The sequence below is a fragment of the Hyperolius riggenbachi genome, chromosome 9 (assembly GCF_040937935.1).
Source record: "Hyperolius riggenbachi isolate aHypRig1 chromosome 9, aHypRig1.pri, whole genome shotgun sequence".
Lineage (NCBI taxonomy): Eukaryota > Metazoa > Chordata > Amphibia > Anura > Hyperoliidae > Hyperolius > Hyperolius riggenbachi.
The window spans coordinates 104366246-104392160 of NC_090654.1; the positions used below are offsets into that span (position 1 = coordinate 104366246).

The window sequence follows — 25915 nt, forward strand, 5'->3', positions numbered from 1 at the left end:
ATACAGGGTGATTTTCTCTATGTTTTTCTTCTGACCTGTGCAAGAGTTCAGGTCCACTTTATATCACATTGGTAAACTGTAGCCTGGCTCTGTAAATGTCTGTCCTTCACCTCTACAGCTGGACCCTGTTATAAACGCAGGCCTTGGACTTATTCCCTTGTTAATCCTCTTCTGTTTGTGTAGATATCAGATGCCACTTATCTGGTGAATGCTGATGCATTGGGAATCCATACCTTAGGAAAATAAGTGTTCTGAGAGTACAATCTCTAGCAGGAAAAGGCGATTATTAATTCCGAAAGTCTAAACACAGAAACCATGGCCTTGTGTTAATTTGCTGTAACTAGACAGGATGCGAGGGCAGTGAAATGTACCATTACTGGTGGCCGCACAGCGGAGTGGTCAAAGGTAACGCCGCATTTCATCAGAATTCTCCTATCTGCTGGTGAACCCGAGATGCATTAGCACAGAAAGGACACTCTGGTAAGCAGCACTGGCTTTACTATTAGCAGCAATAGCAATGTTAGATTGGAGCTCTGTGTTACTTCAGCTTGATTTCAGTTTTTAAACAATATAAATAACAGCGAGATGGTCGCAGTGTTATTGCAGAACTATGGTAGGTTTAAACTGGTTAAAATTTGCAAGCAGCACTGCTTTTTACTCGTATGCCCTGTGCAGTCATTTTCACATCGAAAATGCCATTTTCGATTTCAAAAAAATATTTGCGGAAAAATAGTATTTTCAAAATATGGTCAAAGAAAACAAATTTTTCTTTGATGTGAAAATTCACAAAAAAAGTTAATTTTAGCAAAAAAAATAATTTGTTTTTTTATGAAAATTGTGAAAAAAACCCAAAAAACTTATTACAAAATGTATTTTGATGGCATTTTCACTCCAAAGTCAAATTTTACAGTTTTTCGTGAAAATAAATCACTAAACTTCCTCCACTCCTCCGCCAGTATTCGCACCACCTAATATTGAAATGTATTGGGTTCCACTGGCACCCAAATCCCCCCGCCCTTCAGCGCAACAGGCGCAAGTACTGTATTACTCGACTACAAGTCTAGAAATGTAGGTTCAAGTTGTTCAAGTACATCATAGGCAAATTATACCTAAATGTCTGACTTTTAGTTTTGTAAAATGCAGGTTTTACTGTGACAATTTTCACTACAAAACTCTTCCCTTCCCCTAGTACAATCTCCCATTAGGGCTGTTTTCCACAGAGTGCAATTTGATTCAAATCGCAAAACACTAGCGATTTTTAAATGACTAGGGTTGCTATTTTAAAATAGGAATAAAAGTATTTTAAATTTTTGTTATTTTTTTTTAAAGTGCAATTGCTTTTTGGAGCAATTTTGCGTGCGATTGCACATCAATGTTCAACCACTTGAGGACCGCAGTGTTAAACCCCCCCTAAAGACCAGGCCATTTTTTGTTCAATTGGCCACTGCAGCTTTAAGGCCTACCTTCCAGAGCCGCACAACTCAGTCCCTCCCTCCTTCCCCCCGCCAGCCAATTAGCATGATCGGCTGTCATAGGCTTCAGCCTATGACAGCGGATCACTTCCGCATCACCAGAGGGAACCGCCATGTCACGGCTGTCCCCAATACAGCGCTGCTGCAGATCGCAGCGCTGTACAGCATAATTAGATGGCAGTTTTGCCGTCTAACAGTCTCCGAGCGGCGATCGCAGCTGGAAGATTGAAGGCGGAGTGGAGCTCCGGCCCTCCAAGCAGGAGATGGGCACGATCTCCTGCTAGCCCCAGTAGAGAGCCATTCACGCCAATCGACATGGAGCAGTCCTGGGGCTACCGCCGCGTTCACGCCAAGCGTGGAGCGGTCAGCAAGTAGTTAAAGATAAATGCATATTCGCAATCGATGAAAAATCACAATTGCTTGCATTTGCATTCGGAGGTTGCTAGTGGAAAAGAGCCCTTGGGCCTGTCTCCACTCATCAGTTTTTCTGTGCATTTTCTGCACAGGAAAACTGCAACCATTATTATGCAATTTTTGACCCTAGCACACTCAGAATCCTTGCAAGAGTAGCAGACACTATCTAGAAATAGAAAACTGCAACCAATGTTAATTCAGTGGGCTAGTTCACACTTGAATTCGTTTTTCACGTGCATAAAAACAATTGGCAGCAATGCAAAACTGTCAAACAACTCCTGCAAAAAAAACTGATGCACAGAAAAACTGACGAGTGGAGACAGGCCTAGTGTATCTTCCTGTCAACACAGCTGGTACCCACAGCTTGCCCTTGCGTCTGACAGCATCAGTGCACACAGAGCAGCCTAGCAGGTCCCTCCATGTGCAGCTGTATATGGGTCTGTTCAAACAGTATTGTACAGCTTTAGTGCACGTAAAGTGTTTGTGAGATATCCAGGTGATCAGCCAGTTACCTTTCAAACCCAATACCCCAATCTCTACCACGATCTTCACCTAAAGCCAAGCCCCCCGCCTGAGTAGGAGACTGACTACGTCTACCCGACTTCGGTTGCACCCAGGATTTATTCATGCAAAGTATTGGATCTGAAGCTGAGGTAACCATTGAAACACCCAAATAACCAGCTAAGACAGATAGATGAATCAGGGGATGAAACAGAAGCATAGTCAAACCATAGCAGAGGTAAGTTAACACACAGCGCACTCCAACAACACAGCCTTAGCTGAACAACATAACAGGCATAGAGCCTGAAAGACTTTTATAGCACAGGGAGCCAATCAGAGAGCAGATTCAAACCAGACTCACCAGACCATCAATTATTCAATCCAGAGTGTGCTAGGTAAACTTGGCTGCAAGCCAGCTGCCAGGCTAACCAGACTCACCTGGTAAATAATTAGCCAAGTGAAAGTAATTAAAGAGGAACTCCAGTGAAAATAATGTAATAAAAAAAATTGCTTCATTTTTACAATAATTATGTATAAATGATTTAGTCAGTGTTTGCTCATTGTAAAATCTTTCCTCTCCCCGATTCACATTCTGACATGTATTACATGGTGACATTGTTACTGTGGGCAGGTTATGTAGCTGCTTCTAGCTGTTCTGGCCGTTACAGACAGCTGTAAGCAGCTATTTCCTGTCTGTGAACATTGTTACATTGTGGCAGTTTGCCCTGTCCCAGAGCTTCTTTTGGGAGGGGTTTCACCACAATATCAGTCATACAGCGCCCCCTGATGGTCTGTTTGTGAAATGCAATAGATTTGTCATGTAAAAGGGTGTATCAGCTACTGATTGGGATAAAGTTAAATTCTTGGTCGGAGTTTCTCTTTATGGTTACTGTAATGCCTAAAGCTGTCACTTGGTGACAGCAGCAACACTATTCCTAGACCTCAGTCTGACAGCTTGGCGTAGCCGTAGAACATAACAGGGGTATATAATACGAGTGCATGTATGTCGGGAATTTACTGAGTTTAGGTTCCTAACAGTTTTATTACATTTTCAAAGTGCTAATGTAAAATGCGCCAAAAATGCAGGGTAAAGGCAGGGGGCGCCTTAGTCTACAGGTGCACCTTTCTATGTCACGGCTGTGTTCAGGTTTTTACGCATGTTGTTATTGCCTGCGTATCTCTGCATTTACCCTGCACTTTTGGCACATTTAATAGCTACTTTGAATACTATATAATACGGTAAAACGTTAACTACTTACGGACCGTCGTAGTTGAAATCTACGCCCTGTTTTGATGGCTATCTGGCTGCCAGGGCGTAGATTTCAACACACTGCTGCTACGCGCATCCGCCGTTTTCGTCACTCGATCTCGCCACTGAATCCGTGCAGTCTCCCATTGCAGCTCACTGGCTCTGTCTGTCTCTATGACGGCTGAGCCCTGTGAGCGGGTCAGGAGCCGATTTCATTAGCTCCTGGCCCTGTCTTTCAATGTAAGCAACTCCCATTGGCTTACATTGAAAGACAGGGCCAAGAGCCAATGAAAACGGCTACTGATCGGCTCACAGGAACTCTGCTGTCATAGAGATGGCAGAGTGGGTGGCCCATGTTCCCGATGTGCGGTGGTGGCAGCAGTTGCGGCGGGTATGTGCTGCGATTTGTTGGGATTCCGCCACTTCTGTACCAGCGGTCTTTGGTCCTCAAGGGGGCAGAGACCGCTGGTACTTAAAGAGAAACTGTGACCAAGAATTGAACTTCATACCAATCAGTAGCTGATACCCCTTTCCCATGAGAAATCTATTCCTTTTCACAAACGGATCATCAGGGGGCCCTGTATGGCTAATATTGTGGTGAAACCCCTCCCACAGGAAACTGTGAGGACCATGTTGCATTGTGGGAATTAGCTGTTTACAGCTGTTTCCAACTGCCACAAAAGCAAGCAGCAGCTACTTCCAGTGACATCCCCTGCCATCTGTAAAAAAGTCACCATGTAATAAATGTCAGAATGTAGATCAGGGAAAAGAAAGCTTTTTCAATGGGTAAACACTGACTAAATCGTTGATAAATAATTATTGTAAAAATTAAGCACTTTTTTATTACATAATTTTCACTGGAGTTCCTCTTTAAGTGGTTAATAATGCTGGTTGAGCAGATCTCATATTTTATTTGACTCGCGGTTGTAAAGCCACTTCTCCCTTTATACACATGCAGTATTATGAGGCACTGTAACTGGCTGTGTTAATGGCTGCACTTGGGAGCCACAGGGTGCAATGGCTGCTTTGGAGGACTTAAGCCCTTAAAGAGACTCTGAAGCGAGAATAAATCTCGCTTCAGAGCTCATAGTTAGCAGGGGCATGTGTGCCCCTGCTAAAACGCCGCTATCCCGCGGCTAAACGGGGGTCCCTTCACCCCCAAACCCACCCCCGCAAGACTTGGTCGCAAAGTTGGTCGTATATTTTCTCTTCCTAGAGGCAGGGCTAACGGCTGCAGCCCTGCCTCTAGTCGCGTCTATCAGACGCACATCGCTGCCTCTCCCCCGCCCCTCTCAGTGAAGGAAGACTGAGAGGAGCGGGGGAGAGGCGGAGGTACGCGTCTGATAGACGCGCAGGAGGCAGGGCTGCGGCGGTTAGCCCTGCTCCAATGCGGAAGCGCTCCCCCGCTGCACGGAGGGGGATTTGGGGGTGAAGGGACCCGCATTTAGCCGCGGGATAGCGGCGTTTTAGCAGGGGCACACATGCCCCTGCTATCTATGAGGTCTGAAGCGAGATTTATTCTCGCTTCAGACTCTCTTTAATGGCCCACTTCCCTGAGCCAACTTATACTTGAGTCATCCAAAAATGTAATCTTAAAGGAAACCTGAACACTAGTGAAAAATGCCATACTGAACTTACCTTGGGCTTTCTCCAGCCCCTCGTAATCCATGAGGTCCCTCTGCGTCCTCTGGGCTTCCTCCGTTCTCGCGCTGGTGGCTCCGGTAGTTGCAAGACTTAGTGAGCATCCCCTTCGCACGCCCATCTTGCTCATGCACCCATGGCTGTAAGCATCCTGCACAAGCGCAGTTTATTCTTTTGAGAACCGCAAATGAATAAAATGCTCACTCCGACTGGCATGCTAGCAGAATGGGGGCATGTACGGGCCATGCATCCACAGTTGCGCACAATTCCAAGCCAAGTCGAGCAGTTAACGTAGCTACCAGTGGGAGAACGGAGGGAGCCCAGAGGATGCTGAGAGACCTCACAGACTCCGCGGGGCTGGGGGAAGCCCCAGGTAAGTTCAGTATAGTGATTTTTACTTGTGTTCAGGTTCCCCTTAAGAAGGTCAAATATTTGGGTCAACTTATATTCGAGTGTACAGGATCTTCTCAAAAAATTAGCATATTGTGATAAAGTTCATTATTTTTTGTAATGTACTGATAAACATTAGACTTTCATATATTTTAGACTCAAATACACACAACTGAAGTAGTTCAAGCCTTTTATTGTTTTAATATTGGTGATTTTGGCATACAGCTCATGAAAACCCCAAATTCCTATCTCAAAAAATTAGCATATTTCATCTGACCAATAAAAGAAAAGTGTTTTTAAAACAAAAAAGGTCAACCTTCAAATAATTATGCTCAGTTATGCACTCAATACTTGGTCGGGAATCCTTTTGCATAAATGACTGCTTCAATGCGGCGTGGCATGGAGGCAATCAGCCTGAGGCACTGCTCAGGTGTTATGGAGGTCCAGGATGCTTCGATAGCGGCCTTAAAGAGAGTCTGAAGCGAGAATAAATCTCGCTTCAGACCTCCTAAATAGCAGGTGCACGTGTGCCCCTGCTAAACCGCCGCTATAGTGCGGCTTACCGGGGGTCCCTGATCCCGCAAATTGCTTTCATTCGAAAAAAGTACTTTGGACCACTGAGCAACAGTCCAGTGCTGCTTCTCTGTAGCCTAGGTCAGGCGCTTCTGCCGCTGTTTATGGTTCAAAAGTTGGTTCATGCTTCCATCTGCTGAAAAGCTTTATGGAGATGAAGATTTCATTTTTCAGCACGACCTGGCACCTGCTCACAGTGCCAAAACCACTGGTAAATGGTTTACTGACCATGGTATTACTGTGCTCAATTGGCCTGCCAACTCTCCTGACCTGAACCCCATAGAGAATCTGTGGGATATTGTGAAGAGAAAGTTGAGAGACGCAAGACCCAACACTCTGGATGAGCTTAAGGCCGCTATCGAATCATCCTGGGCCTCCATAACACCTGAGCAGTGCCACAGGCTGAGTGCCTCCATGCCACGCCGCATTGAAGCAGTCATTTCTGCAAAAGGATTCCCGACCAAGTATTGAGTGCATAACTGAACATAATTATTTGAAGGTTGACTTTTTTTGTTTTAAAAACACTTTTCATTTATTGGTCGGATGAAATATGCTAATTTTTTGAGATAGGAATTTGGGGTATTTATGAGCTGTATGCCAAAATCATCAATATTAAAACAATAAAAGGCTTGAACTACTTCAGTTGTGTGTATTTGAATCTAAAATATATGAAAGTCTAATGTTTATCAGTACATTACAGAAAATAATGAACTTTATCACAATATGCTAATTTTTTTGAGAAGATCCTGTATATGGGTAACATTGTGGTCTACTGGCCTTCTCTGGTGCACAGGACACCCTTTTAAATACAAGGCATTATGATTCTGGTCCATCCACTACCTCTCTCCACCTTCTATGCGCCTTTTTTTCAGCTATCGCTATGAGCACACATTTCGTTTGGCACAAAGCAAGACCTGAACTTTGCCTAAGTATTTGGCTTGTTTTATTATGAAATGGCTAATCATCATAACCCACATGCTGCATGTAAAACTGTAATGTGCCAGCATCTAAAATGAAAATGGTAACCATTTATCTCTGCATCCTGAATAGGACGTGGGCTTACACACTGTGCATCGCTGGAGAGAAGCCTATTCTGTAAAATGTGACAGATACAATGGTCATTCTAGTTTTTTTGTTTGCTGCTTGATAGAATCTTTAAAATAAGGGAACCCCCATAGAAATCATGCATGCATATAGCTGGGGTGCTATGACAAACTCCTACCAGTGACAACCTGTTGGGTATTGATCAAGTTAATTTGAAACGTAAGGTTCTCTACCAGAATAGCGTTTTACTTATTTTCCCACTCTGAACTCTAAGGCCCCTACCACGCTATCACGTTGCAACGCAGTTCTCTCCCCACTGCTCCTGTGCCGCATCCCAGTGGCCATTAGTCTATTTGAGACTGGCTACAGTACCCGTAGTGCAGTGCAACACAATGGGAGTTCTTCAAGCTATGTAGAGGCAACGCAGACTCTGCAGTACGTTGCCGAGCGGTAAGAGCAGCACTGCTCCGTGCACGATTGAATTTGAGTAGTGGTGCACGGCATATGTGCCGATCATCAAAAATTCAGTGATGTACTTCCTATCCAGCGGTAAGTGGGGGCGGAGCTAGGGAAATGATCCTTCCACGTGGCTATGCTGTGCACTGAAATGATGTAATAAACCCACTCACCCAGCAGTATTGCAATGTGAGTCACATGACCATGCTCAAATTAAAATAAATAAAAGCACATATTTGGTAACATACTTAAAACACTTCACTTGTGTTTATGAAAACAAAACAATTGATGTGCTTTTCATGCAGTAAGCGTGCAAAAAGTGTAAAAGTGTGAATGGACCATAATAGACACACTACAGTTAATATACTGATAGCAGGAATGCTTCTTCTAGACGTTTCGCTATTTATTGGTAGCGATCAATAATTCTCAATAATTTTGCGTGTCTAGTCAACTTTTTCTCTTGCTCCCCTTCCATGTCTAGCAGGAATCCTCCCATTCCAAGTGTAGCCCCCTCATCCATGTTTAACACACAACAGCCACTTTTCCCATGTAAAGCTCCCCTCTTCCATGTGCTGGTTCTCATATGCAGACTTCTTTTCCCTATGCTGTAACCCAGGCCCGGATTTTCTTCACAGGAGTCTATATAGGCACAGATGTCCTGGCACCCTAGACCTCGCCCTACATGAACCTACAAACTCCCACCAAACTGCACCGCAAGTGTACTGGCTGTCCCAGCCTTCACTTCTCCCTTACTTTCCTTGCCAGTCATAGGTAGCCACAGGTTTCCCTTAGCATTAGGTAGCTAAAGGTACCCTCAGTATTAAGTACTGTAGCTAGAGGTGCCCCCCACTGAAGGGAGATCTCATCAGTGGAATGCCAAAAACTGAATGAGTAACTTCTCATTTACGCTCTGCTCGGGACTCTGCATAGGGAAGGAGGGAGAGAGGGAATCAGGGAGGGGAATGAGCCGCCTTTTCATCATCAGACGCCTGTAGGCACAAGCCTACAGTGCCTCATGGTAAATCCAGCCCTGCTGTAACCTCTTTTTAATGTCTCACCACCCCCTTGGGAATCAGCCGCCCAAGGCCCAGGCCTGTGAGGCCTAATTAGAAATCGGGCTCTGATAATTTTCAGAAGGCAACATACAGTGTAAGGGTCAGCAATAAAAATAGCGCTTTGCACACATGTCCATATACACATACTCAACTAGTCAAATGTGAGGGAAAACATTGTCTTTTTTGATCATCATTTTTTTTTTAATGAATGACTTTTTAATTAAATAGCAAAAGCAATATTTCATTCTACAATTAGACCATTAAAACATGTCCAAACAACAAAGCAAGAACAAAAGCATGCTACTTTAAATGCCCGCCTCTCTCTCTCTCTCTCTCTCTCTCTTTCTCTCTCTCTCTCTCTCTCTCTCTCTCTCTCTCTCTCTCTCTCTCTCTCTCTCACTGCTTACTCCAAAGTACACACAAAGCAGAAAGCCTCTCTGTTCCCTACATCCCACACAAGCCTCATTTCCGAGCCTCTGCTTACAGGATCAATTCAAATAGAAAATAACTTTAATGACATGACCAAGATACATGAAGACATTGCCAAAGCAATAAGGAATGGAGGACATGAAAGGGGGTGAGTTCTGGGGGTTGGGATGGGATACAGGTATACTGGATAATCAGTTTATGGACAATTTTTAGATTTACAGTTCCGATATGCACCTCTCAATCTGTGGCATGCTGTGACATAGTGTGCAGCGATTGTCACTGTGGCTTCCTCTTCTCCCACAGATGACAGTCTAGGCTTGGATACAAGCAAGCTAAAGTGCATTTCTTTAACTGACAATTGCATATAATTCTTCCTCATCTACCCACTTTACTATGTGAGAGAGACAGCTTATTGTTGCTGAAGCTGAATTCTGTGGAATGCATCTCTGCCTTTTGTACAGCGGATAAAGATCCGTGTGCCTTCATCACTGAGTAACTGAACTAGAAGGAGATGAAAGGCCAGTGAACGCAGAGACAAGAATTGCAGTATACCCTGAAGCTCGCCAAAGGGAAGGTAAAAGGTCGGGACTGCCTGAATCATAGCGAATGGGAAGAAGGGGTCAGGCAGTCTGGTTGCTGACTGATGAAGATGTACATACTGACTCACTTCTGGGACTGTCTTTAACATATGCAGGGCTGAACATCTAAGAGCAGGCTCACAGATCTGTCTTTCTGTTGTTAGGAGGGTCCCCTATCCATTTTTTTTTCAGTGGAAGCAAGTAATTTCAGAAGATGAGCTGGCAAGCGGTTATCACAGCAATTATATAATTGGAAAGCCCGTTCGATAAGCTTTTAAACCTTTGCGCAAGCTGCTGGCACCTGCTGCAGATTGTCAGTCTGCTCTCTTGACAGTAAATTGTTGAAATCTAAAAGTTAATATTTAAATGGACACGTCTTTTCCTCCAGGACTCATTCTGCATCATTACTGGAAGCTTAGATGGAAAGTCATCCGTGGCAAGATCTGCGCTATTGCTTGCTTGTTGTACCTTATTGCCATATCTAGATTCATCCAACTGATATTTAAGGGAACCCTATTGAGGCTGTGTGTATCTAAAGGACAGCATTTCTTGCTGAATAAATGCTACAAATAAGAAAAAAAATACAGTAAGACACTGTGAGAAGGGACTAAGTAACCGGAAGGGCTATTAAATGTGATCCCTCGAGTTAATAGTGTAGTGATACTTGCAAGGTCGAATGTAAACATAGCATAGTACTACAAAAAACAGAAAACAATGCGTGGTTTGGGGGGGGTTGCAGGGCATTAAATACTTATCGAGCCTCCGGACGGTATCTTCTACCCTTTCTGTTGCTCCTAGCAGCTTTCTGGTGCCCATGCACAGCTCCCGAGGTGTCACGTGACCCGACCTAGGTCAGCCAGCACTCTAGCCCACCACCAGGTCCTAGGCATCCACTTTACAGTTGTACTTCTACTGTGCTAAGAGATATGTTATTTTCAACTTTCAATAAACAATGCAAGAATCAAATTGCATTAGCCTACGGCAACGAGGAGATAGTACCGCTCACTTTCCTGAAGCTATACCAGACCAAGAATGTCCTTATTTGTTGCTAATAATGATACAGGAAATTGATGTATAATTGTGCAAAACAGTTTGGAAATCCTCTAGAAGCTGTAACTAAGCAGTTCATGGGAAACACTTTACCAAAACATGCCAACAGCACCAGTAGAGAGGCACCATCAGTCAGTGGGGTATTAACCATTTCCGTAGCAGCAGTCTCCGCCCCATAAGGACTAGAGATGGCTCGAACCTCCGATTTTAGGTTCACAAACATCAAACGCAAACTTCCGAAAAAGTTTGCGTTCGCGAGAACCATGCAAAGCATAATAGACTTCAATAGGCAGGCGAACTTTCAAAACTACAAACACTAATTCTGGCCACAAAAGTGATGGAAAAGATGTTTCAAGGGGTCTAACACCTGGAGGGGGGCATGGCGGAGTGGGATACACGGCAAAAGTCTCAGGGAAAAATCAGAATTTGACGCACAGCAGGGTTTTAAGGGCAGAAATCACAATGCATGCTAAATTGGAGGCATAAAGTGCTTTAAAACATCTTGCGTGTGTATACATCAATCAGGTAGTGTAATTAGTGTACTGCTTCACACTGACACACCAAACACACTGTGTAATGCATCGCAAACAGCTGTTTGTGTAGTGATGGCCGTGCTGGACTGGTGTGCACCATGGCGAGTGCAGGCAATGGCGGTTTTCAAGCCCATATGGTCAGGCTGAGGTAGCTCAATGACAGAACAACAGTGACTGTGTGTCCAGCTGATCTAATTTGGTCTGTCCACAATGAAGCAACGAACTTATTATCTTGGTTCAAGTGTGCCGCCCAACACACTCATATAGCCGGTCATTGCTTCATTGTGATACGCAAGCCCCTTCACGGTGGCAAGGTAATAATCACGAAGGGGAATTGACACATGTACATGCCTTTTGTTTTGTTGTTGCAGCCACAGTGCAGCCAGAAAAATTAGGCAGGCATGTACACGCACCAGAAAAATTATTATAGCGGCCGCTAGCAGCGGCCTTAAACATTTAGGAATCTGCCTGGAGTCCTGGACCCTGTTGGTGGTGGCGGAGAAGGCAGTCAAGCAGCCTGCAGGCAGAGATGCTGTTTGGGGACAGACTTAGTCTTGGGGCAGGCAGTCACACAGCGGGCAGGCAGAGATGCTATGTGTGGGGACTGATTTAGTCTTCAGGCAGGCCTGACCATGCTTTGCAGACCAGGCATCCATAGTCAGATGGACCCTTGACCCAACGCTGTGTGCCAGAGATGACACCACTTGCCTTTCAACATCACGGTACAGTTTGGGTATCGCCTTTTTTGAGAAATAATTGCGGCCTGGTATCTTCCACTGCAGTGTGTGGCTTTGCTTTTGTGTGCTGCTTTTCCTCAGGTGGTCATCCAATTGCAATTTGTGCTTTTTCATCATGTGCCTTCGTAAGGAAGTTGTCCCTACGCGGGCCTTGGTCTTTCCACGGCTCAATTTTCGGTGGCAGAGAGTACAGATGGCATCGCTCTCATCTGAGGCAGACATACAAAGACATTTCCACACCGCTGAGCCCTGGGATGATGGCACTTTGGTGACGGCTGCCGACTGAGTGTTAAGTGGGGTACCAGAATCAGAGCAGGAGGAGGAAGATATGTCACGCTTCCGTGCGGAAGCTGAGAAAGATGAGGTGTTCTGTGTTAAATAGTCAACTACGTCCCGACAATATTGGGGGTTGATGGCACGTGCATTCTTCTGAACACTGTACTTTAGTCGAGGGCCGCACGAAATCACAACAGCAAGACCTCGAACAGACCAGCCAGGTGGCCTGCCTCTGGCTCTGCCTCTGCCTGTTGTTTTGTCCATATTGGGGGGGATGAAGTGAAAGCTATGCACTGACTTGACTAATATAATGTGCAGTCACACAAGTGCAGTGAAAATGAATGCACTGACTGCTGGTAGAACAATGTGCAGTCACACAGGTGCAGTGAAAAGGTTGCAGTGACTGCTGGTATAACAATGTGCAGTCACACAGGTGCAGTGAAAAGGTGGCAGTGACTGCTGGTATAACAATGTGCAGTCACACAGGTGCACTGAAAATGGATGCACTAACTGCTGGTATATAAAACAGTGTGGAGTCACGTTGGTGCAGTGAAATGTATGCAGTGACTTGTATATAAAACAACGTGTGGTCACACAGATGCAGTGACTGCTATATAAAACCGCATGCGGTCACACATGTGCCGTGAAATGTATGCAGTGACTGCTATATAAAACAGCATGCGTTCACACAGATGCAGTGACTGCTATATAAAACAGTGTGCGGGCACACAGGTGCAGTGAAATGTATGCAGTGACTGCTATATAGAACAGCGTGCGGTCACACAGGTGCAGTGAAAATGGATGCACTGAATGTGCTGGGCCTGGCACAGTATAGCAAGGGCTGTATATGCAGTGTCAGTGGGCCACACAAAAAAACAAAAAACAAACACATCACAAGAAGATTAGCTCTCAAAAGAGCTGTTTTGGTGGTGCTTTTCAGCAACAAATATCAGCAATGAGCAAGCTAACAAGAGCCAAACTAAGCTTTCCCTATCTCTGCAGCAACCTCTCTCCCTTCTCTCACTAAAACAGCAGCACACAGAGTGAGAAAATGGCCAACACTGCTGCCTTATATGGGAGGTGGGCTCCAGGAGCGAGTGCCTGATTGGCTGCCATGTGTCTGCTGACTGTGATGTAGAGGGTCAAAGTTTAGCCCAATGATGTAGTATAGGCGGTGTAAAACAAACTCTTGGGAGCACCCTCCAGGCTCAAAAGATAAAGTGTGTGCCAAGATCCTAGCCCCTATACCACAAGGGGCAAAAATGCAACAGTTCCTGGAAGGATCGGCACCACACAAAAGGTTGTATTCATAAGCTCTTTAGATCTTTATTGCATTAAAAATGACAAGGCAGCGACAGCCCGCTGTTTCGGCCTGGCCACACCAGGCCGAAACAGCGGGCTGTCGCTGCCTTGTCATTTTTAATGCAATAAAGATCTAAAGAGCTTATGAATACAACCTTTTGTGTGGTGCCGATCCTTCCAGGAACTGTAGTATAGGCGGTGGGTCGAACTCGCATAAAGTTTGAGATCTGATGCGAACGTGAACCCGCATTGTTCGCGTGTGAACCATTCGGGACATCTCTAATGGTGGCCATACATGGTACAATTTTTCATTTTTTTCGATTAGATAATTTTGTTCGATTATTCCATTAGATCAAATATAAAGATTTTTCCAGCATGTCCGATCTAATTTTTCTCAAAAAAACAGGATAACCGTTCGAATTTCTTGATTGAAAAAAAAAAATATTTTCAACTTTCATTCGATTCGATCATTTAGATCGAATAAATGGGATGATCAAACGTTTTTATTGTACCATGTAGGCCGCCATAATAAGGACCAGAGACTGCTGGTATGGTAAAATGCCGTCTCCCAACGAATCACTGCAGTAATCCGCCGGCCACGCTGTTCTGTTCCCATCGCAGGTCCATCTCTCTGCCGTCCCTATGCCAGCAAAGCACTGTGTGCCGGTCAGGAGCCACTTCATTGGCTCCTGACCCTGTCAATCAATGTAAGCCAATGAGATTGGCTTACAGTGATGACAGGGCCAGGAGCCAATGAAAATGGCTCCTGATTGGCTCACAGAGCTCTGCCGTCATAGAGACGGCAGGGCGAGTGTATTGCGGCGGGAAGAAAACAGCTCGATCGGTGGGAGCGGCGGGACTGCATGGCGGGAATTGAAATCTACGCTCTGACAGATCCACGCTGCCACATGCAGGACCTCGATTGAACTTAATCCCAGTCAGTAGCCGAAACCTTCTTTTCCCACAAGAAATCTTTACCTTTTATCGAAAAGAACATCAGGGAGGTCTGGCCTTGACAGATTCCTGTCTGTGAACCTCGTGGCATTGTGGGAAATAACAGTTGTTTCCAACTGCCAAGAAAGCAGTATCTTTCATATATGTGTATAAAATGTATAATGTATAATGGGTGTGTTTATAGATAATGGAAGTTGGTGCTGTCCATTTTGTTTTTTCATGTCTGCCAGTAGTAAAGATGATTGCTGGCTCACTGTGGATCAAACAACATGAACAAATTACACAACGAGATTCAATAATTTTTCTATTTTTTAACTTCTCACTTTGCATTGATTTATTTTCCCCCCTACTACTATTTTTTGGTAAAATTCCTGTGTGATGACTGAATTAAAAAAAAAAATCTTCTGCTCTCGGTTAAACCTATACATGGTGCACAAGAGACAGCAATCTACTGGTAAATATGCTAAAAAAAATAAAACCTATAGACCCAAGAGCTTACAATCTATCAATGCAGATTAGTATTATACACAGCTTTGATTATGGCAAAGAGGCTGCACGCCATTCTCTAACTGGTAACAAACGTATACAGGAAAACAGTTTACAGACTCCTTATACCCAAAACCCTTCTTCAGCTTCTGACAGAATGTTTTACTTGCTTTTCTTCATCACATTCGGATTGTAAATGAATTTTATACAGACTGAATGAGCTTCCAGTTCCATGGTCTCTCTGTGTGTAACAGCAGGGAAGAACTGTCTGCAGCAGTAGATACAGAAGACAGAAGCAGTCCTCTTCCAGAAACTGCACACGGTATGATAAGACACGCGGTAGTTGTCAGGAATTCTAGGGTTAGGCAGGGGAGAGTTTAGAGAAACAGCTAGTGCTGCTTCCATTCCAAAAATATACATGCTAATTATAGTAGTCCTGAAGGTATTTGTTAGGCCTATAAGACTTTTCAGTGTAGACTGGGAAGGTGTAGTAGAAGAAATAGCAGAAACAGAATGCAGAAACAGGCCAAATTGCTTCACTTACTAATGTATGCTGTATGAGAGAGAACCAGAAGGAAGTTGCTGGACCTATTAAGGCCTGTACCAACCCCATGGTGGTTCGGAGGTGTAACACTGGGAGAAAGGCAACCCAAAGCATGTGTAAAATAATTAAAAACTGTTTAAAAGGCAAGAAAAACTTACCCCAATTCAACTTTATTGACCTGAGGAAGTGAGTGGACGCACGGAAAATGCGTTGTTTTGATTAAATTATTTTTGTATCTTATATCAGTGCTCGTCTTGGTATAAGTATATTGGGATGCTTAGAATATGTATATGAGCTGTGTAAACCTCTTCTCTGTGGTGCCTGCAATCACCCAGTGCTCACAAAACACTGACGAAGGCGGAAGGCAATGCAGGGTCAGGATGTAGACTAAATAATAAACACAGAGCAGTGGGTAATAGGAATTTGATTTTATGGCTGTCAATCGCTCTTTAAGGGGCCAGAGCCTGTCGGTGCCAAACATGTTAAAGACAAAGATGTGTTTCTAGTGAGGGTTTCTAGAAATGTGATGCATGGAGAGTGAACCTGTTTAGTGAGGACAAAACAGGAAGTATATTTGACTCATCTATCAGACTGGAAGTTGTTATTTTAGAGCTGAGCCAGACTGGTGCTTGAAGTAACAGATCACCAGAAGGTGCTGTATGAGCTCACAGCATGCTGCAATAAGCCCCTGATATTATTCCGCTATAAAACCTACTGGCTAGAAAATTGTTATAGCCCTTTGAATACACTGTTTGGAGTGCAGAAATATTTTGTGAAGAAACTGCAGGTATTTCTCTACAGACTGAGACAGACTCATTCCTTTGTTGTTCAAAGTGTGTTTCTGTTTATTTGGTTCAGCTTATACATCCACTTTTCAAGCCGTTGAAGCTTATCTTATTAAAGCCTCAGTGTTTTAGATTTCCACAGCCTCACAGTGAAGAACACTTTCCACAGCTGCAGATTAAACCTTTTTTCCTCCAACATCAAACGCTACCCTGGAGTTTTTTGAAGTGACCCTAAGGTAAAAAAATATTTCGCTAAATTGTCTGTAAGGGACATTTATATACTGTATTTATACTAATGATCATATGCTTCTTAATCCCATTTCAAGGGTAAGTAAGTTTAGTGCAGCTAGCCTTTCCTCATAACTTAGGGATACTGTAGGGGTCGGGGGAAAATGAGCTGAACTTACCCGGGACTTCTAATGGTCCCCCGCAGACATCCTGTGTTGGCGCAGCCACTCACCGATGCTCCGGCCCCGCCTCCAGTTCTCTTCTGGAATTTCTGACTTTAAAGTCAGAAAACCACTGCGCTTGCGTTGCCGTGTCCTCGCTCCCGCCGATGTCACCAGGAGTGTATAGCAGAAGCCCAGTATGGTCTGTGCCTGCGCAGTACGCTCCTGGTGACATCAGCGGGATCGAGGACACAGCAACACAAGCGCAGTGGTTTTCTGACTTTAAAGTCAGAAACTCTAGAAGTGAACTGGAGGCAGAGCCGGAGCATCGGTGAGTGGCTGTGCGGGCACAGGATGTCTGCAGGGGACCATTAGAAGCCCCGGGTAAGTTCAACTCATTTTCCCCCGACCCCCCTACAGTATCCCTTTAAAGTGGAACTATAGTCAAAAATATCCCTTCTGCTCCAATAGATTAGCCACACCATACCAACTTCTAGAAACAAACAATTATTTTCTAGATACTTAACCTCCTTAGCGGTATGCCCGACACTGTGTCGGGCATACCGCTCAATGGCCTCAGGAGTCCCCCAGGATGAATTAATTTAATCACATGGCTGAAAAACCTTTAGCTAGCACTAGGCTAGCTAGTACAGGTGTCCATCACCCCCCATTTGCCTGCGATCCCCCCGTTTATACTTTACCCAGCCTGGATCCAGCGATCGGCGCAGTCTCCCTGCACAGCTTCGGTCTCTCTATGGGAAGGATCGGGTTTGCGCATGACGTCATAGCGTCGGCGACGTCATGTGCGATTCTGCCCATAGTGAAGACCGGAGCTGTGCGGCGAGGCTGCTCCGATCGCTGGATCCAGGCTGAGTAATGTATAAACGGGGGATCGGGGAGATCGGAGGGTGCCAGAAACTTGTACTAGCTAGCCTAGTGCTAGCTAAAGGTTTTGCAGTCATGTGATCAAATTCATTCATCCTGGGGGCACAAACTAACAAAACCTCCTGAGCGGCGTAAATGTCAGGAGGTTAAAGAGAACCTGAGTCAAGATAGAGTGGACCCAATCGGGCTATTTCTGTCAGAGCCCATTGGAAAGCCACTACTGCGCTTGCACAGGAGCAAAGAAGGTAAATATTTACAGGGCCGCTGTTCAAGGGCTGTCTGTCTGTGCTGGATCCAGGAGGGTGAAGAGGTCGGGGAGGCCTCATTAGGATCCAGAAGCTTCCCCCTCCTGAGGTAAGTACTCCCTCTGGGCTGTTTTTCTTTTTTACAGATTCTCTTTAATTGTGGCTTGCAATTGTAGGTAGAGACTATCTTGTAGATCATTTTGATTTGGCAATTTTCAAAGTACCATAGCTCAGATGGCGACAAAGTGTGGGCACCCCTGCTTTACAGAATCTACAGGCTTCCCTCGAGATTTCTTTTCTATATTTTAAAGCAACACAAAAGTTTGCCTTCTTAAAGGAGACCAGATGTGAAATAACCTAGAGAAGCTGGGGGAGCAGACATATACTGTTACCTGTCCTGATGCCAACCGCTTCCCCCGTTCTCCTCTCTGCCCCCGCAGTCTACCTAAATGCTCCTCCGGTAGCCTCTTCCAGGTTGCCAGAGTTGGGCACTACTGTGCAGGTGCTGGCCGGGAGCACTCTGAGCATGTGTGTGAAATCACTACCGGCCAGGCGGCCACGGTCGTGCGCTGTAGGATGCGCTCAGCCGGCCAGCACCTGCACAGTAGTGCCCGACTCTGGTGACCTCGGAAGAGGCTGCCGGAGGGGCAGTAAATTAGACTGTGGAGGCAGAGAGGAGAACGCGAGGAGCGGTAGGCATCTGGACAGGTAACAATATATGCCTGCTCCACCCGTTTCTCTAGGTTATTTCACATCTAGGGCTTGATTCACTAACCGGCGCTAAGCCGGTTAGTGTGCCCGATCACTTAGTGGGCGCAAACTACGGCACTAAGTAGTTTGCGCCCACACATCAGTCTAAGTCTAAGTCCCGCTCACTGCGCGCGCAGCGTGGGTGCGCCTATATTAGTGCGCGGTGAACCAATAAACGTCGCATCTGATGCGACGATGCGCCTTTCAGGGGCACCCGATGCACCGTTATTGTCGCATCAGATGCAACGTTTAAGAGGCAGCGGGTGCGACGTTATTGTCGCACCATGCATTAAAGGGACTTGGTAACAAAAATGTCATTGTGTTTTCTACCATCCTACAAGTTCCTAAACCTATTATAATGTGCTCTGGCTTACTGCAGCACTTTATACTATCACCATCTCTGTAATAAATCAGCTTATCTTTCCCCTGTCGGACTTGTCATCCTGTGTCTGGAAGGCTGCCAACTCTTCAGTGTGATCTGCTATGCATGCCCCCTCTATGCAGGGCCGGCTCGCCCATGAGGCAGGGTGAAACTTTTGCCTCAGGCGGCACTTCTGGGGGGGGCACCCGCCCGTTCGTGGGTGTGAGGGGCCGCCCGAGCTGGAGGGGATAGCGGGCAGGAAGGGGGTATTGGGCCTAGCGGCGGGGAGGGGGGCCGGACCCCCCCCTCCCTCGCCTGGGTCCCCCGTCCTCCGCTCCCCTCCAGCTTTAAAAAGTTGCGTGGCTGGCTGGCTGCAGCTGTAAGAGGCAATGGGCGGGGATCACTCACCTCTTCCTCGTTCCAACGTGCGCTCCACTGACGTCACTTCCTGCGGCGTAGCAGGAAGTGACGTCAGTGGAGCGCAAGCTAGGCTGGTACGAGGAAGAGGTGAGTGATCACCGCCCGTTGCCTCTTACAGCTGCAGCCAGCCAGTCAGCCACGCAACTTTTTAAAGCTGGAGGGGAGCGGAGGACGGGGGACCCAGGCAAGGGAGGGGGGGTCCGACCCCCTCCCCGCCGCTAGGCCCAATACCCCCATTCCTGCCCGCTATCCCCTCCAGCTCCGGCGGCCCCTCACCTCACACCCACGGCTGTGGGGGGGGGGGGGTTGCTGAAAGCTTGCCTCAGGCAGCAAAAAGTCTAGGGCCGGGCCTGCCTCTATGCACACTACCCTGTATGTGTGTGTTATTTACATTAGCCAGCTTTTCTCTGCTCTCTTATCTTTTACAAGCTGGTTAAATCCTCTGTTCACATACTGATGAGTCACATACTGCAGAATTACAGACAACCGGGCAGAGCTATCTGCAAGAGTAAACAAACAATCAGCTTGTAACTCTTCAGTGAGCTGCAGGGGGAAAGAAACACACAAATGATCTCTTGAGATTTAAAAGGAAGGCTGTATACAGCCTGCTTGTGTATGGATGTCTTTTCTATGTGTGGACATACTGTACATCAACCTACTTCCTGTTTTGGTGGCCATTTTGTTTGTTTACAAACAAACTTTTTAAAACTGTTTTTGACTACTTTTAATGTGGCGGGGAGCGGCTAAATTGTGACAGAGGGTAATAGGAGATGTCCCCTAACACACTGGTATGTTTACTTTTGTGTGATTTTAACAATACAGATTCTCTTTAATATAGGCGCATCCGCAGTGAGCGGGGCTGCGCGCAAAGTAGCTTTGTGCGCACTAGTGGCAAAAAAGGGATTTTCACACCGACGCTAACACTTAGTGCCGGTTAGTGATTCAAGCCCCTAGTATCCTTTAAAAGAGAAGGTTTTTGCTATTATTCAGAATGTAATGAGCATATGATGTCTCCCACGATGCATCACTACTGAATAATAAAAAACATGCTGTGCAGTCCCTATAAACTAACCACACCTCCAGAACCACTGAGTTCTGGTTCACCATGAGCTTGCTCAATAGTCTGTTACTCTGGGGGTTTCAAGTCCTACCCCATCAGCGCTGCGTAATTTGTTGGCGCTTTAAAAATACAATAAATAAATAAATAGAGCCACATTAATCCATGCCATGCACTGATGGGTTTCAACCAATAGGAAACAGTCTGTATGCATGTTGGATTATTAAGGCTCTGTACAATTAACAAGCTGACACATCATTGTATTCCAGCGGTTCTGGAGGTGTGGCTAGCTTACAGGGACAACAAAGGATGCTTTGCATATTCAGCAGTGATGCATCGTGGGAGACATCATATGCTTACTCCAATCTGAATAATCACAAATAACTTATTTTTTTAAGAAGGCAAATGTTCTATTCCTTTGCCTCTTCTTGATGACCCTCACAGCCTGTGGGCCCATCTCACAAGGTGCATCGTAATGCACTGCATGGAGTGTGTTACCGCTAAATGCGCACAGTAAGAGTGATGCATACCCAACGCAATACAATCATAACGTGCAGCGCTGCTGTCCCGATCCAATGCATTGCATTCCTGCTGTCATAGGGAACACAAACGCCACTCTGAACATAGCCTTTAACCTCCTTGGCAATAACCCCGAGTCAGGCTCCAGGTGAAGAAAAACGCAGGAGTGGTAATCCCGAGCCTGAGTTGGGGTAGCCCCCGGGAGTGATGCAGACACAGTAAACATGGCAGGGTTTCTAACTCACCTCCCCAGATGCTGGGAGCCATCCAGATGCTGGCAGCCATTCTTTTCCCAGTCCTCGGAGGCTCTCTAACCCTCAGGGGAGATCATTTGTCATCAATGATAACAGGCAGCGATCTCACTATAAGGTTACTGCGCCACCTAATGGACGGAGGGAGAATTCTAGAGGTGCATCCCGAGGGGGTGAGTCTCTGCAGGGGCTACCTCAGATCTCACTGCGGTATGATTTTTCCCTGCATTTAGGGTCTAAAAGCTCATGAAAATATTGCACCGCTTTTAGACAAAAAAAATCAGTAAATAATCACGCTGCTAGGGAAATTAATTACCTTATGTACCAGTGTCTGTGTATTACCTGTGTCTGTTTATTGTACCCATATTTGTTTCTCACTTTCCCACAGAAGATGATAGTGCTAAATGAATCAATAATAATTATTACAGTATTATTTCACCTACAGGCAATATCATGTAGGTTAATTTAATCATCTCTGCTGGCGATATCCTCATTTATATTCCAGACTTGAACATCTTGTTCTATGAAAGTGTTCAGGTAGTTGCTGTGAAGCGCTGTCTGTCTCGGGAACCCCGCTGGTCCTAAGTGCCCCCTGTGAACTGCTTCAGTACAGGGTCACCAGGCAGCACATTTTCATACATGAGGGTCATTCTGACTTTTAAAGGAGGCCGAAAAGCACAATCCATGCTTCTTTACACTGAGAAAACAGCACATCATTGTGAGGAACTGGCAGTGTGTGACATATTGATTTCTATCACAGGGGAGCGTCCTTCCAGAGCTCTGTATGGACTGAAGGGCTGAGGTCCTGCTGGCTGCTCCGCTGTGAGGAAATGTACACTGCGCCACACTAGCCTAATGACTGCCTGCATGCTGCTGTTTTATCCGTCACACGCTTCTCCCACCCTTTATCTCCACATCTCCAGCTTCCCGGCACTAAAGAAATTGGTGAAAAATGGGATTGCCCCGAAGGTCCTTCGTAAGATCAGAATGAAATGGCTGCTAGAGTGAGACTGCAAGGAGGGGGCATCATTTTTCTGTGTATATATTTTTTTAATGCTTACTGAGTATGGACAAGACGAGATACCCTTATTTGTGCTGTGATATAAACGTGTTGGCAGATACTGTCACTAATCTACAATAACTTCATTATTCCTAGGATGCAGCTATGGATTTGTGTTACAAATTACACTGACCTTACTGCAAATATAGCTCTGCTGCCTGCTTACAGCAGCATTCTTAACTGCTAAAAGTGTACCTGTCATAAGATGAAAGCCCAACTCCAGGAAAAAAAAAGAGTGGAGAAAGGGAGTAGAACATAGTCAAGCCCATTTTCAGATACTGATGAAAATGTATACGTATTAGTACGCCACCGGTGAGTTGGGTGCAGGTTGAGCCGAATGATGACTGACTGGAACATCTGCAACTATGGCGGCTGCGGACACGCAGGGTATACCCGCAGCCGCCTTTGGTACTGTCTCGGTCTCATAGGGTCGCTGTATCGCGCAGGCGCGCGCTGAGACGGGACCTTTATGCTGGAAGAAGGCGCGTGAGCTGACCTGCCGGTCAGCTGATGTCAGAGGTGACTCACGCCGCTCGGATTGGCTGATTGGTAAGGGGTGCAGCTGTGAGCTCTCCTCGGCTTCTTAAGCCTTCACTGGTCATTTGCAACTTGTCTGCTGTTGCGAATACACTCGTGTTAGCGCTCAGACCTTAGACTAGTATCCGGTGTGCTTTGATCTTGGAGGAAACCAGGGATTTCACACAAGACTAGGACTATTGTTATATTGTATCACTGATAACCTGTGTATGATTCTGGCTATACTCTGACCTTGCTATTGCTCATCGATTCTGTACTTCTGCCTATCTGACTTAGTTGCTGAACCTCTGCCTGATAACTCACTATTCTTCTGCCTCACGTTTCTGTACTGTATCTGCCTCTCAGTTGCCGAACCTTGCCTGTCAGACCTCTCTACTCACCAGTGGGCCCTTGCCACTGGTGAGGTGCTCTTTGACTGATACTCACCAGCTCCTCTGGCTAGCACTGTTGTTGCAGCTAGTACCCACCAGCTCCCCTGGTGAGGTCTAACACTATTGTTTCAGATAGTACTCACCAGCTTCTCTGGTGAGATCTATCCATTTGTTCTACTGTCGCACCAAACACTTTACACGTCTGTTTCTCAGCCTTCTATACTTGCATTATTGGTGATACTGCAGATCACCACATAATCGGGTATAGAGTCTGTATTATTGGTGATTCTGCAGATCACACAATAATCAGACGTCTGTGTGCTACACCAATCGTTACACTCACACTGCTGCAGCTCAAATTCAAGCTAATGGGAACCGACGTAAAAAAATAAAAAGTCAGATACTTACCTAAGGAGAGGGAAGGCTCTGTCCTAATGAGACTTCCCTCTCCTCTCCCGGTGCCCGGTCCCGCTCAGGATCCCCCGTAGCAGTATTCGACCATTTCGGTCAAATACTGTCACTTCCGCCGCCGAAGAGAGGTTTCGGAAGTCTTCGGGAGCACTCGGGCTCCCGAAGATGGGCCGCTGCATACTGCGCATGCGCGAGTGTCCTCTATGTCGCACTCATGCGTGCGCAGTACGAAGCCGCCCGAGTGCTCCCGAATACTTCCGAAGTCCCCGCGGCTGCGGATTTGAACGAAGGATCCACCGGGCACTGGGAGAGGAGAGGGTAGACTCATTAGGACTCAGAGCCATCCCTCTTTTTTATTTTACGTGGGGTTACATTAGCTTTAAATACTATTCCCCTCTGAGTCATCGCAACCTAGAGGGAGAGGTAATTTGGGGTCTGGCGATTGCCCAGAACCCTGTATTACCTTTACGCACCCTGTGCACTACAGCATTAGTGCAATAGCGGTGCCCAGTTTCGGTGCTCAGAGATAAGCACCAAAACCACCTGCTTCAGTAGAAAATTCCATCTAGCTTGCTTAATCAGTGTGATCTGGGACAATGTAATTACTCATGTACATGCCACCAGGTCACAGAGAGGGGGTGCCAGCGAGGATGAAGAGAGAAGGACACAGACAGGAAGGAGCACACTGACTGGACAGGTGAGAGTGTTCCACTGCCGCTATTCTGCAAGGGTCCACCAGGAGCACTATTTGCTTGGGGAGGTAGTAGAGAGCTTGGGGGAAGATGCTTCAGAAGCTGTCCCTGCTCCCTGAAGACACACCTGGTTTAGAATAGTGTTTAAAGAGAACCCAAGGTGGGTTTGCCAAAACATATTAGGGCACAGAGGCATGTTCTGTATACTCTGTGTCCTTCTATTGTGCCTCCAGCCCCCCCCCCCCCCCCCCGGGCTCTGCTGTCCCCCATTAAAAAAAAAGTGCCAGGCTAACAACACACAGATTGTCACTAGCCTGCCATTTACCTCAGCCTGTCACTCACCGCCGCTCCCCCACCTCCTGTATTACATGGCTCCGCCACCTATGTGCCTTCCCTCCCCACCTCTGTAAGCCGATTGGAGGAAGCTTACGGAGGCAGGGAGGGAAGGGACACAGGTGGGGGAGCCCTGTTATACAGGAGGCAGGGAAGTGGCGGGTGAATGACAGGCTGAGGAAAATAGCAGGCTAGCGAAAATCTGCGTGTCGCTAGCCTGGCGTTTTTGTGGGGTGGACAGCAGAGCCCGGGGGGGAGGTGGAGGTACAATGGAAGGACACAGAGGCAGGTCATTGTATACAGAACTTCCTTCTGTGTCCTAATAAGATTTCACAAACACACCTCTGGTTCTCTTTAAGGATTTTCGTCCTCTGAACCTAGGTGTGCCTTATGGTCAGCTGCGTCTTATGGAGTGAAAAACATGGTGATTGCTATATATCTCTCTGTAGCCTATAGTATAAATGCATTCCCTAACAAAAATGAAATCAGTGTCTCCTTGTGGCATAACTGTGGAGTACTTATGTATCAGTACAGTAGTGTCTCGGTTATCCGGCACAAGCAGTGGTTGCCTGATGCCTAATATGTGTAATTTCTGGTTGCTTGAGTATTTAAACAACGGGAGATAATGTAACACTGACCTTCCCCCACAGAGCAAATGCAGAGCAGCGTGCAGTGGAAACCAAAAGCTCCCTTGAGCTGGTTGTCTTCTCTTAACTTCCTGTAGCTGCCAGCTGCTTTGATGCATCCCCTTTGTACGGTTCCTGATGCATGCATGACCCAATGCAGGACATGTGACACAGCAGGAGCTGTACGAGGATGCAGCAGAGCAGCAGACAGCTGCAAAAGGCCAGAACCCACAGGTTTTGTATGTGGTTTCCACTGCAGACTGCCCTGCAAAAATGATAGAAGAACACCCCCCATAGCTCCCCCCCCCCCCACCCGAGGTCCAGTTAGTTGAGACTTCCGGGTGGTTGATTGAGTTCTAGATAACTGAGGCAGGGAACACACTTGTCTTTCAGTTTTCTGCGCGCGTTTTTCTGCATACTTTTTTGTACACCAAGTGTATTTCAATGCTGAAAAACGCGGGCGTTTTTTTCACAGCAGCCAATGCAATTGATAGAGAAAACTGACAAAATGTCCGTCATCATGTGAGTAATCATGCAGA

At 46.1% G+C, this 25915-nt stretch overlaps 1 long non-coding RNA gene across 1 annotated transcript in view; it reads left to right on the top strand.

Moving 5' to 3' along the window:
• Positions 1-2205: 2205 nt before the first annotated feature.
• LOC137531690 (uncharacterized) overlaps positions 2206-25915 on the top strand; it is a 34615-nt gene continuing 10905 nt past the window's right edge. The window contains exons 1-2 of the long non-coding RNA XR_011023709.1: positions 2206-2625; positions 24350-24422. This is a non-coding gene — a long non-coding RNA (uncharacterized lncRNA). The remainder of the gene's footprint in view (positions 2626-24349; positions 24423-25915) is intronic.